This window comes from Tinamus guttatus, unplaced genomic scaffold (assembly GCF_059628265.1).
Source record: "Tinamus guttatus ecotype Peru unplaced genomic scaffold, ASM5962826v1 Tinamus_guttatus_pri_ptg000048l, whole genome shotgun sequence".
In the NCBI taxonomy this organism is placed as follows: Eukaryota; Metazoa; Chordata; class Aves; order Tinamiformes; family Tinamidae; genus Tinamus; species Tinamus guttatus.
In genome coordinates this window covers 6,971,560-6,982,862 of record NW_028288582.1, presented here as the reverse complement: position 1 = coordinate 6,982,862, position 11,303 = coordinate 6,971,560, and positions in this window count along the sequence as shown.

The window sequence follows — 11,303 nt, the reverse complement described above, 5'->3', positions numbered from 1 at the left end:
GCTTCAAAGAAACTCCTGCCACAGGGAAAGGAAATAATAAGCGTTTGTTGATTTCCCTCACTTCAGAGATACAGTTTCTGTGTTTAAAAACCCAGCATGAATGCAGTCATCTGGCAGGTGGACAGGTCTAGCGGTAGTTCCATTAGCCTTGGCTTTATAAATCTTGATCTCCCTCAGTGAGGCTGCAATCTGGAGCTTTTATGCAGCTTGACAACCTTCATCAGTGTCTTCTCCTCAGCCAGCACAACAGGGAGCTTCTCTGCTGGCAGGTTTGCTTGGTAGCATCACAGCAGCACTGAGAGATGAAAGGAGCTGAGTGTCTTGAACTAGGATTTGAAGTCCTGATCGCTGTTAAACATAAGAGAAGCAGAATTGCCTGTTATTACTCTTACTTGTGAGAGCCTAAAAAAAATTTCATGAGAGGTCAGTGCTTTATTCAGCTGGAGAGGTAGATATGCATTATCTAGAAGGATGCTCTTTGCCCCCAAGAACATGCAGCCCAGGTTTGTAATGAGGCAACGGCTAAGCTGAAGGGGAGAGTAACTCGACCTGATTGTGGTAGGCACAGTAGCGTGCACAGTAACACTTCTTAATTCAGCCACTACTGCCCAAGTGGCAGAGCTCAGAGGGCTGTGATCAGTGGCACAAAGTCTAGTTGTAGACAACAGGCACAAACTGAAGCACAGGGAATTCTGTCTCAACATAAGGAAAAGCTTCTTTACTGTGAGGGTGATTGAGCACTGGAACAGGTTGCTCTCTGGAGTCTCCACACTTGGAGATACTCAAAAGCTTCTCCGGACATGGCCCTGTGCTTCATGCTCTAGGTGGCCCTGCCTAAGCAGGGGAGTTGGATGAGGTGTTTTCCAGAGGCCCTTTCCAAGCTGAATCACTCTGTGATTCTGTAATTCACCCTTGCAGGTGTGGTGGCTGTCCGCACCAATATAGTCTCAATGTGAGGCAGTTTGTTAGGCAGGGTCACTCGCACAAGGTTGCTTGTGAATGCAGAGTCAGTCTCTGTCTTATGCTGCTCTCCTCCACACACCCCAGCTCCTTTCTCTCAAGAAGGTCAGTGTTATCTGCGCACAGGCATCAGGACACTAGGTATCTTTGCCTTTGTTCTGCATATGGCAAAGCAAAAACTAAATCTGCTAGGCATGGTACCCAAATGCGTTCCTGTGTCATGGTCTTATTACTATGCACAATACTGCTATTCCTTCCCTTTGAGATCTTCTTTGAGTGGAGAAGCTCACTAAAAGATCCTAACCTCCCACACTGTCAAGCAGCTCAGCACATGTGCCACTGTCTAGATGTACCATAGCTGATTTATGTTTTAGGGGATGGTGCACAACTGAAATGCTCCCTCAGACCATGCAAGTTCCTAGTCCTGATGTTTGAGGAGAGGCTAGTGAAAGGTAGTTAATGTAGTGATCTATAACAAAGCTGTACTTTGATTTGATGGCTGCTACACAGTGGTATCGAAGATCACAGCAATTCTGCACTCCCAGTGAAGCCAATGAACAGAAGTGGTGAGGAGAGATGGAACAAGAGTAGCTGACCTGCCAATTAGTCTCCCAAACAGTGGCAACTTTTTTCTTCTCAGACTAATTACCCAGAAAGAGCCTTGGAGGGTTGTTGCTGAGAATTGACTCTTCAGCATTCAGTAGCGCCACTGAACCATAAAGATGTGGAACTGAAAAACCAGAAGGAAAGACAGTAGAGAGCAGCTTGAAAGCCTCTTTAAATCCTTATCTGCAAAATCTTGTTTGTGTGCTTAACTTTCTGCTTAAGTTTTATAGAGCTGTTGGGCCGTTGGAATCACTTATGTACTTAACAGTATCATTGTACTACCTATATTTCCTGTTTTGAAGATAATCACCCTGCAGCCGTGGAGGTGGAAGATCTCTCCTGATCTGGAATTGGTGAGGAGTTGCTCTGGTGCCATTGAAACAGGCCAGTCGGGTTATACTGTGGACCTAATTCCCTAGAAATATAAAATAGAAACAAGCAATCTGACACTGTAAATCAGCATAGCTCCAAGTTCACTTCATTATAGCTGTTCTGATTGATATCCGGCACCTGGATATGGGAAGAGCACTCAGGGGATGCTGCCTTTAATTCAATAGGACTGCACAACTCCTTAGTATTTTTTCAGAGGAAAAAGAAAAAATCTTTGACCTCCTAGGTCAGAAACCCAAGAACCAAAGGCTCCCTCGACCATTGGGTAAGTGGCTGGTAAATGCTTCACCTGCCCTGCCAGCGAGACAGGGAGCCATCCCTTCCGCTAGCGTGAGTGGGAGGGAAGCCAGTAAATCCTAACTGTCTTTTGCTGAGTATCAGTTTCTCTGCTTGTCAGTGCTTTGAAGTTCATGTTTATTCAGTTACCAAATAGCTAAGACTGTTTAATAATTTAGCAAAATTATAATTATCAGCAGAAAGCTCTGCCCTGGGTTTCTGCGGATGCTGTTAGCTTTGGGATGGATCCGTGTGTAGCTCTGGGAAGGGGCATGGGCTGTGTCACACGGAGGGCCAGCCGGGGGTGACGCAGGGGCAGTGGCCTCACCACCAAGGGACACGGAGAGCAGGGCCGGCTTCGCGCTTCCGCCCGGCACGAGGAGGCAGGTCCAAGGGGTCCCCAGCTCGGCAAGGCAAGGCCGGGATCCCCGCGGTGCCCAGCCAGGCTCCTGGACGTGGGCACACTCGGGTCCCTGCCCAAGCGCAGCTGCCGAGCCCAGCACAGAAGCCCCAGGTGAGGCTTCCCACGGCTCCTTCTCACAGCTCCTTTGGCAGCCGCCAGGCCAAGGCCACCCGGCTGCACCGTATCAGAGCTGCCCTTGAACGCAGGTGCTCAGCTGAACACATAGGAGGCTGCAGAGAGGTGCTGCTTTCAGGCAGATTTTCCGAGATTGGATCTAGAGAATGCTGTTTTTCCCTGTTTCTAATCTTATCTCATTATTAAATGCATTTTATACCCTGGATTTTTTTTCACAAAAGCAGAAGAGATGACACAGAGGACAGTTCTGGTTCGTGCCTGGAGTCCTAGGCATTTCAACAATACATTGCAAATTAAGAATATCAGCACCAGGAAATCCTCAATGAGATGCTTATGTGGGCGTCATATTATCCTCCCTGAGTTTTTACTTTATACTTACTCTTTTTTGTGCCTATCTGGTACTAATAAAACCCAGCTAACAGCACTGACGTCAATGGAGTTAGCCTGGATTTGTGTTTGTGTAATTAAGGTAGACATCTGGCATCTTTAAAAGAAACATGTGAGGAATCAAGTATATTACCCCAGGAGAATCCCATGCCTCTGTTGGCATGGAGCTGTTAATTTGAGAATTGCGCTTATGTACAAAGTTACAAGGGTACAAATTGTGAATGGAATGGTTGATGTAGGAAAGGATTAACTAAAGAGATGAAGGCGATGAAGGCTTTTTCCTTTTTTTTTTTTTTTTAACTTGATTTCAGATGCTGGAAAACCTGGATTTAAAGGCTTCCATCTCCAGCTTCACTTTTGTTTCAGCCTGCCTGTATCTGTGCTCTGTACCACGAGCCGGAGGTGGTGCAGGACTTGGTGGGCAAGCACACTCAGGACTGGAAAAGGAGCAGGAGCACACTGGAAATCAGAGGGAAATACTACTGTGTATAGGAAGTAATGGGATATTAATCTTTAATCTCTTAAATGACCTCTTTTAGGTCCTTATTCATCACCTGATTTTTAACCTAGGAATTCACAATTTCTGGGTTTTCTCCACTAAGGAGGTGGGGAAAGGGTTTTGTTTTTTTTTCAGTTTTCCACTTACTCTGATAAAAGATTCTTATGTGGGTTCCAGAATGCAGAAGCTACAATTTTAAGGAAAGGCACTGACTATCAGTGGACTTTTAACAAAATCCAAATAATCAATTTAAACAAAATGAGTGATGTCAGCTTGGTCTCCATGAGTTCAGAATCCACCCGAAAGTGCATCCACTTGTGCTGGTGTGAGGAATGCACCAATTCCAGGAGCAGAAGTTCCCATTTAAATGGAGCAGGACAGAGAAAGAGAAAACTTTCTGTGAAGAGACCAGGCTGGAGTCTAACAGAGGTGAGGAAAGAACAGCACCTTCGTGTTGCACCCAGATGCAGTAGCCAAAGCTTTAATCCACTCTTTCCTTCAGGGAATGCAGGCTTTCCAGGAATGTTTGAAGAGTCCAGGAACAGGAAGGAATACTGTAGAAAGCATCAACCCTTAAGCAGAAGAGCTGCTTTTCTGTGCATTCCTTGCGCTGATTAAAAATGAGAGGAGGAGGGAAGGGGCGAGTTCACTGGGTCAGCCCATGGGGGATCCTGATGCCGGAGCAGATGAGCAACTCCTTACACTGAGGCAAAACAGATGATGTGAAGAAGAAAAGAGAGAGCAGTTTGTGAAGACTATAGAGGCCTCCTGAGCTACTGAAATGGAATCTTTCCCCAGTAGCCACCTTTGACTAGTGTCCTCTATGAGCAAAGCCTATGGACACTGGAGCTGCTTTCTCTGTGGCAAGTTTGGGGTCATCAGGTGAAGTGTTTGGTCAGGACAGATCCTGAGCAGGATCAGGCACATGCCGGCTGGAAGCGAAGCCCTAGGGAAGGCCAGGCTGGGACACCCAGGGCAGGGCTGGTTACGTGCCCTGGTGCAGGTCAGTGCAAAGCCAGGATGTGAAGGTGGTTGTGGAATAAAGTAGAGGAGTGAGATGCAAGCAGTAAAGGTTTCCTATCTTGTAGCACAAATATCCTATGCCTGGGACAGGGGGTGGTTTTAGCCAAATCTCCAGGGGGGAACTGAGAGTTCCTTGTGGGAGGAAATGTCTGTGACAAGGGACCTGCCTGCCTGCAGAGGCTGCTTTGGAGCTGTTGGGTGATGTATGCTGGCAAGCTGTGGTGTAGCGCTACGTGAGCGCGACGTAAGGACTACTGCAATTCCTGTTTTTATGTAGTCTCTTACGATATTGTCATTATCTTTACTACTTTATCAGAAGGGAGATGATTCTTCCTCCTAGAGGGAAGTGTTTAGCAGAGATTCCTGACTTTGGTCTTGCACAGAACTTCCCAACCTTCTGGGTGCCAAGCGAGCTTGCAGATGTCACCTACGCATAGCCCAAATGGCAGCCCACAAAACAGAAGGCAAAGAAACACGGTTCAATCTATTTTTAACAAGCCTATAGGTTTTTATTTATTTATTTATTTATTTATTTATTTATTTATTTATTTATTTATTTATTTCGGCACTGAGGAGTGGGAGTGGAAGGCAGAATGAAGTGGTGGTATCATTAACACCAGAAAACCTGTTCAGCAGGAAACGCAGCAGGTGTTGGCTGGATGGGGAAGGAGTGGCTGCATTCGTGACACAACGTGCCACACGTCACACTCTGGGAAGCTAATCGGGGATGACAGTCTCCTTTGTCTGTCTTCCCCCTTCCTCCTGCGTAAACACCCACGTTGAGCTTTGAAGAGAGCGACTCACCTCAGAGGAGCGCAGTGCTTACCACTAGAGGGGATGAACGGCGCCCTCCTCCTGTGGCAAAAAGGGGCAAGGTCTGACCAGCTGCATCTTTGTGCTGGGCGGGTTGGGTCTCTCTTAACTCAGCTGTCTGTAGCTGTTAGAGATTCCACATTATGGAAAGGATCCACGCCGCATGGAATTATCTGGGTATCTCTGGCACAGATAAGCCAATAGTGCTGGAAAATTTCTGCGATCTGCTTTCCCTCTCCACATTCTGCCTCTTGGCAAATGCAGAGCCCCAATTTCTCATTAATGTCTCCCAGTCCCTAACATAGAAGAAACTAGCTGGGTATCTCATTGAGGACTGAGGATATCAGTTCACGGGTACATGTGAGCCAGCATTGGCACATCCTCCCTGAAGCACTGTGGGAAGAAGACCCAGCAGATGGGAGGTGGTGCAAAGCTAACTAGAGAAGATTTTTGACTGATACCTAGCACTGATGCCATCTGTGTGGCATCACCATATGCTCCACAACCCCTGCAGCAGTTTGAGACTGCAGGAAGCCGAAGGAGATTGGGTGCAGATCTGCATATCCCTGCTCTGAGGATTGAGCCTGCGCCGGCCCGAGTGCCACTGTCTCCAACGAAACTGAGAATAGAGATGCACCTGCACTGACCATGGGGCTTGACCCCATTTCATTTCGGGGCCTGCTTCTCCAGCTGCTCGCCCTGTGCACAAGCCTCCTAACCATCCCCCAGAGGAAACCTAAGCAGAATAATGCAGCCCGGTTTCTGGGCAGCCCGTTCCAGAGGTGGCATGGAGCTGACTGTACGGGTTCACCTCTGCCAGGCTTGGCGCTGGCCATGCAGGCAGCCTTTCCCAGCAGACCATCGACCCCGGGACGGGCACACGGAGCTCCCCGAGCCCCGGGACGGGCACACGGAGAGCCCCGAGCCCCGGGACGGGCACACGGAGCGCGCCGAGCCCCGGGACGGGCACACGGAGAGCCCCGAGCCCCGGGACGGGCACACGGAGCTCCCCGAGCCCCGGGACGGGCACGCGGAGCTCCCCGAGCCCCGGGACGGGCACACGGAGAGCCCCGAGCCCCGGGACGGGCACACGGAGCTCCCCGAGCCCGGGGATGGGCACACGGAGAGCCCCGAGCCCCGGGACGGGCACACGGAGCGCCCCGAGCCCCGGGGCGGGCACACGGAGCGCGTCGCGGCCCCACGCGGCTCCTGGGGGCGCCTTTGCCCGCCAGGGGGCGCCCGTGCGGCGGCCGCGGCGCTCCCGAGGGCAGCGGCTCCCGGAGGCAGGAGGAGCCGGAGGGAAGCGGGAGCCCTCGGGCCGGATGCGGCACCGAGCCCCTTGTCCCCGCCGGCATCGCCGCTTGCCAAGTGCTTCTCCGCGAAGGAGCCTCCCGGAGCGCGGGGCGGGGTCGGGGGAGGAAATCTGCTCCTGAATCGGCTGTGGAGAGTTATCTCCCTCGGGAACGTCATGGAGCTGCCTCTCCGGCACCCACACTCTCTGCACGGGGATGTATCTTGCTCTGGGATGTGCGTGGTTCATTGGGTTCTCACCCTTGTTAGCCCTCCAGCCCGTTACACAGGAACACGCCCAGGATGATGTTCAAATCCTGGGTGATACAACCTTTGCTTAGATGCTCTGAGGGCAAAATTACGGCCTTTCCCACGGTGTGCTCGGGGCCATGTGGCCCGTTCACGGCTGCAGGACTCCCCCTGGCAGGAGCTGCCCGCGTGGGCTCCCGCTCGCAGGAGCAGTGAGCGCCACAGGCACCGATGGCTCCAGCTCACCTGGAGCAGGACCCCAGTGGTGTGTGCAGCAAGCGCCCTCCTGTCTCCAGCGTTTGCAGGCAGGGTGTGAAGGGCCATGGCACCACCCGCTCTGTGCTGCGGGGTGTCACACAGCAAGGGCACAGGGCTCCCCAAAGGGCACGCTGAGACCTGCTGCCACAAGGGTGCCCGTCGCGCCCGGGCAGCTGCCACCAGCCGTCGCCGGGGAGCGGCGTCAACGCGGCAGAGCCCGTGGGCCGCAGAGCGCACACGGTAACAGCCAGCAGCACAAGCAGCCTCCGGCCCAGCCACCCGCTGGGACAAATCCCAGCAGCCTGGGCTGATTCAGGTTTTCTTTCCCTCCCTCTCTCCTGCAAGCAGAGATATTTCACTTTTCCGTGGTCACTTCCCACGCAGCCAGAGTAGGCAGCGAGGGGCAGGATGACGAGAGCCGTGGGAGTGCTTGGGTAAAACCCTGGGCCTGGCATCGAGGAGGGCGCAAGACGGACCCCTGTTCTTGCAAGGCAGGACGGGAGCCTCCCGAATCCAAGCGCTGCGACCTCCCGTGGGACCTGGACAGGATTCGGCCTGCCAGGGGGGCAGCAAGCCCGGGGCCGGGGACCGCAGCCAGGAGCCCTTCCCAGGCCCAGCGACTCCTGGAGGCTGTTTAACATTGGGGGTTCAGGGGCGCGGAGGAGCCGACCACTGTGCCCACTTTGCTTTAACGCGAGTCTCTGCGTGGGGCAAGCAGGGAAATGGTTGCCATAGAGAAAAGGCAGAATTTGCAGCACTGGCAACGTTCCTGCAAGGCTCCTCAAGCAGAGCTCTTTGAGGAGAATGAAGCCAGCAGGGGATTTTTAAGGGTTGTTTTCTTTTTCTTTTCTTCTCTTTCTTTCTTTTTTTTTTCCCTATACTTTTTACTTCTTCAAATAGAAGCGTAGCCTGAGCTTTCTGGAAAGGTGCGTAGGGGACTGCCAAAATGCTACATTAGCGAATTTACGGCCTCTTGCAGGTGTCAGAGAAGCAAAATTGATTCTCTGAATTGGACTCAAGCAGCTCTGGTGTGTTTGGGGCCCTGCTGCTTGATGCCTGTGTGGTCAGATACCGGGGAAAAGGGTATTTCGCCCCGAGTTTCTCCAGGTTTACTTTCTTGTCCTCCACGTGCTGGGAGCATTTTAAGACCTGGATTTTTTTTCCCCAAAGGAGGAACCTCACCAGAGCTCTGGGTCCCTATTTCTCATGCTGCTCCAAGACGTTAAATCCACGTTCAGCCCCGCTTTGTCCTGGCTCTGCCGCGCGGGGGTTTCCTCGCTGCTGTGCTGCGCCGTAGGGTCTTCCTCCTCCCTCTCGCGCTGGAGGAGGCTGCTGATGGGGGTGGCAGGTTCCCCCCGGCCCCCTGCGCTTTGATCACAGCAGCAGCAGAAGCGAGACTTTGAAAATACGGTGATTTCACAGACGTGTTGATTAGAAAATGAAATTCCAAGAAGCAAGTGACAGCCCAGCCATGCTGGCTGCATATGTGAGACTGGAGCTCCCCACTAGGAGATGTATTTTCATATTTTCTGACACATCCAGGGTGTTGCATTATTAATAAAAAATGAAGTTCTTAAGAAAAAATGACTTCCAACAGAAACTGCTTTTTTTTTTTTTCCCCTGGGAATCTGTAGCCCCCTTGAAGACAGCCCAGTCCTTCCTCCCTGCCGCAGAAGGACACTGAAAGAGACGTTCGCCCCAGAGCAGGGACAATCTCCCGAGAGAGCAGAAAGACTCCAGCGATTTACCTCCCCTAAGCAGGTCGTTAATCGAGGTTTCCAGTTTCACAGGAAAATGAGTTTAATGGAGAAGGGAAAGAGGGCTAGGGAGGTTCTTAGTTAGCAGCAAAGAGAAATAAGCCCAGCCTTACAGTCCCGTCCCTTCTCTAATAACAGCCTCGAGCTTTCTGCAGTGCTCCTGGCTGCCCAGAGGGACGATCCGGGGCAGGAGGACATGGCTGAGCCTTCACGTGTTTGCGGGGGTCTCCTGTGAAAGCAGGAATCGCCCTCGGCTCCCGCTGAGCTCTGTACCCAGGACAAGCCAGACCCCAGCTCCATCTGCCTCGCTGGCTCCTGCCGCGGCGTCTCGGAGCTGCCCGGTGCTGGGGTTGAACCCAGGGGTAGGTTCATGCTCCTGGAAACTGCCTCCTCCCTGGAGCCTTGGTGTCTCACTAACCACCTGAACAAGCTGCAGGGTGACTCGGGCTCCTCTCCCTTCCCCTGCACGTGCGTGTCCACCTGAGCCCAGGGAAGCAGCCACAGCCACCCCACAAACAAGGGAGAGGCGAGCTCTGTTTTCCACCATTTTATCATGGGTGGCTCGTCCCTTTCAGCAGGCAGGAGAGCGTTCCCTTCACGGGAGACTTCAGCCTGTACCACGGCAGCAGCAGGTTGTAGCTGCCCGCTGGCCAAGCCCCTGAATTAACAGTTAAACCGTGCCAGAAAGGGCCAAGTGCAGGGCCTGTGGCAGGCAGGCTCCCGTGTCCTGGCATGGGGCATCGGCACCGGGATTGGGGCTGGGGGGCGACCTGTGCGCTGCCGGCTGGGCTGCCAAGTGAGTTAAGCCCTGCCACAGCGCAGCTGCAGACCCGCAGCAGGGAGGGAAAAGAGGGAAGGGTTCCGTGATCCCATGGCTCTGTGGAATGGCCTGTGTCTGCGGGCGGCGGCGGCACGTGGGGCTGGGAGCACTTCAGATCTTCTGGAGGGTCAGCTCCAGCAGCGTGTGACTTTGGGGACCATCGGTATTCACTATTTTTCACCAGCTTAAGGTTTTTCAGAAGGTTTGAAGGGAACCTTTTTACAGAGTGTTTGAAGGAAATACAAGGAGAGGGCTTTGTAGAAGCTTTCTGCATGGTGGGAGTATGGGTAGCAGAAAGGAGGAAGACAAATAGCTTCATAACAAATAGCTAGCAAAGCAGAGGCCAGCGTCTGATTGAAACTGCAAGTCTGATGCAAAAAGGCTGCACAGGTCCTTCTGAGCAAGGACAAATAATGTTTCCCTTGATGCAATGAGAAAAGAAGAGCCAGGGAAGCAATGCGGAGAAAATCCACCCAAGTGACAGGCCAGGAGAACGAGCTCTGCAGCAGTACTTTGAATGGGTGCAAGCGAAGTGACGGGATACGTCAGAGCCACGTGTCCATCCCCCTGGCACTTGGGTTTGGGGCAGGATCCGCCCCACTTCACGCCTGGAACACGGCAGGATGCTGCTCACAGTTACACACAAAAAGGCCGGTGCTGATTGACGGTGACAGCCACCAGCACGTGCTTCTGCAAATAGTCCAGTAAAACATAGTGCGTGATCTAGGCTGGTAAGCAGCAAACTGTGCAGCAACAGCAGCTCTCGAAAGCGGCAGCGGGAAGAGCTCTGAATTAACCTGCAGAAAGGGCCACCTTTCTTCACCCCCCTGCCTGTAGGATGCTCGCTGCAAGTAATGACTTAATCACAACGTCCTAGGATAATTAAAGGGCATGAAGCTAAGGCTCAGCTTCAGCTCCTGGGAATCTCTCTCCATCCTTCTAGGGGACACTGTTTCTAGTTCAGACAAGCTCAGGTGCTGTCCCAATTAATGGTATATCCTGTTAACAGGTGATCCCCCACCACAAATGCAGATGTCCAGCTTGATTCAAACAGCAGCATCGCGGTGCTCTCCAGCTTCTCCTCCAGCTCTCCCCACGTGCCAAGGGGATGGCTCTGCCCTCAGGAAGGTGGAGGTGGCCTGGGTCTCCTCTAAGCGGAGGGGCAGAGTGTGAAAAGGGTGAGAGTTGAGCAGCCAGGAGATGCCATCGTCCTCTCCTGGTCCACTGCTCCTGCTGGCAGCTGGATGCCAGCGTTTGCATCCCTGCTCCTGCCTGCTGTGCTGGTGACTCCCGAACCTCCTGCCCACCCCTCCCTGCCGACCCGCGTGTACCTGCAGCTCCCTGGGCACTTAGACACACCAGATCAGTTGTTGCAGATCATGCAGGGGCTGTCACCTCCCTTGCTGCTGTTGCCACTAACTAACTTGCTGGTCAGAG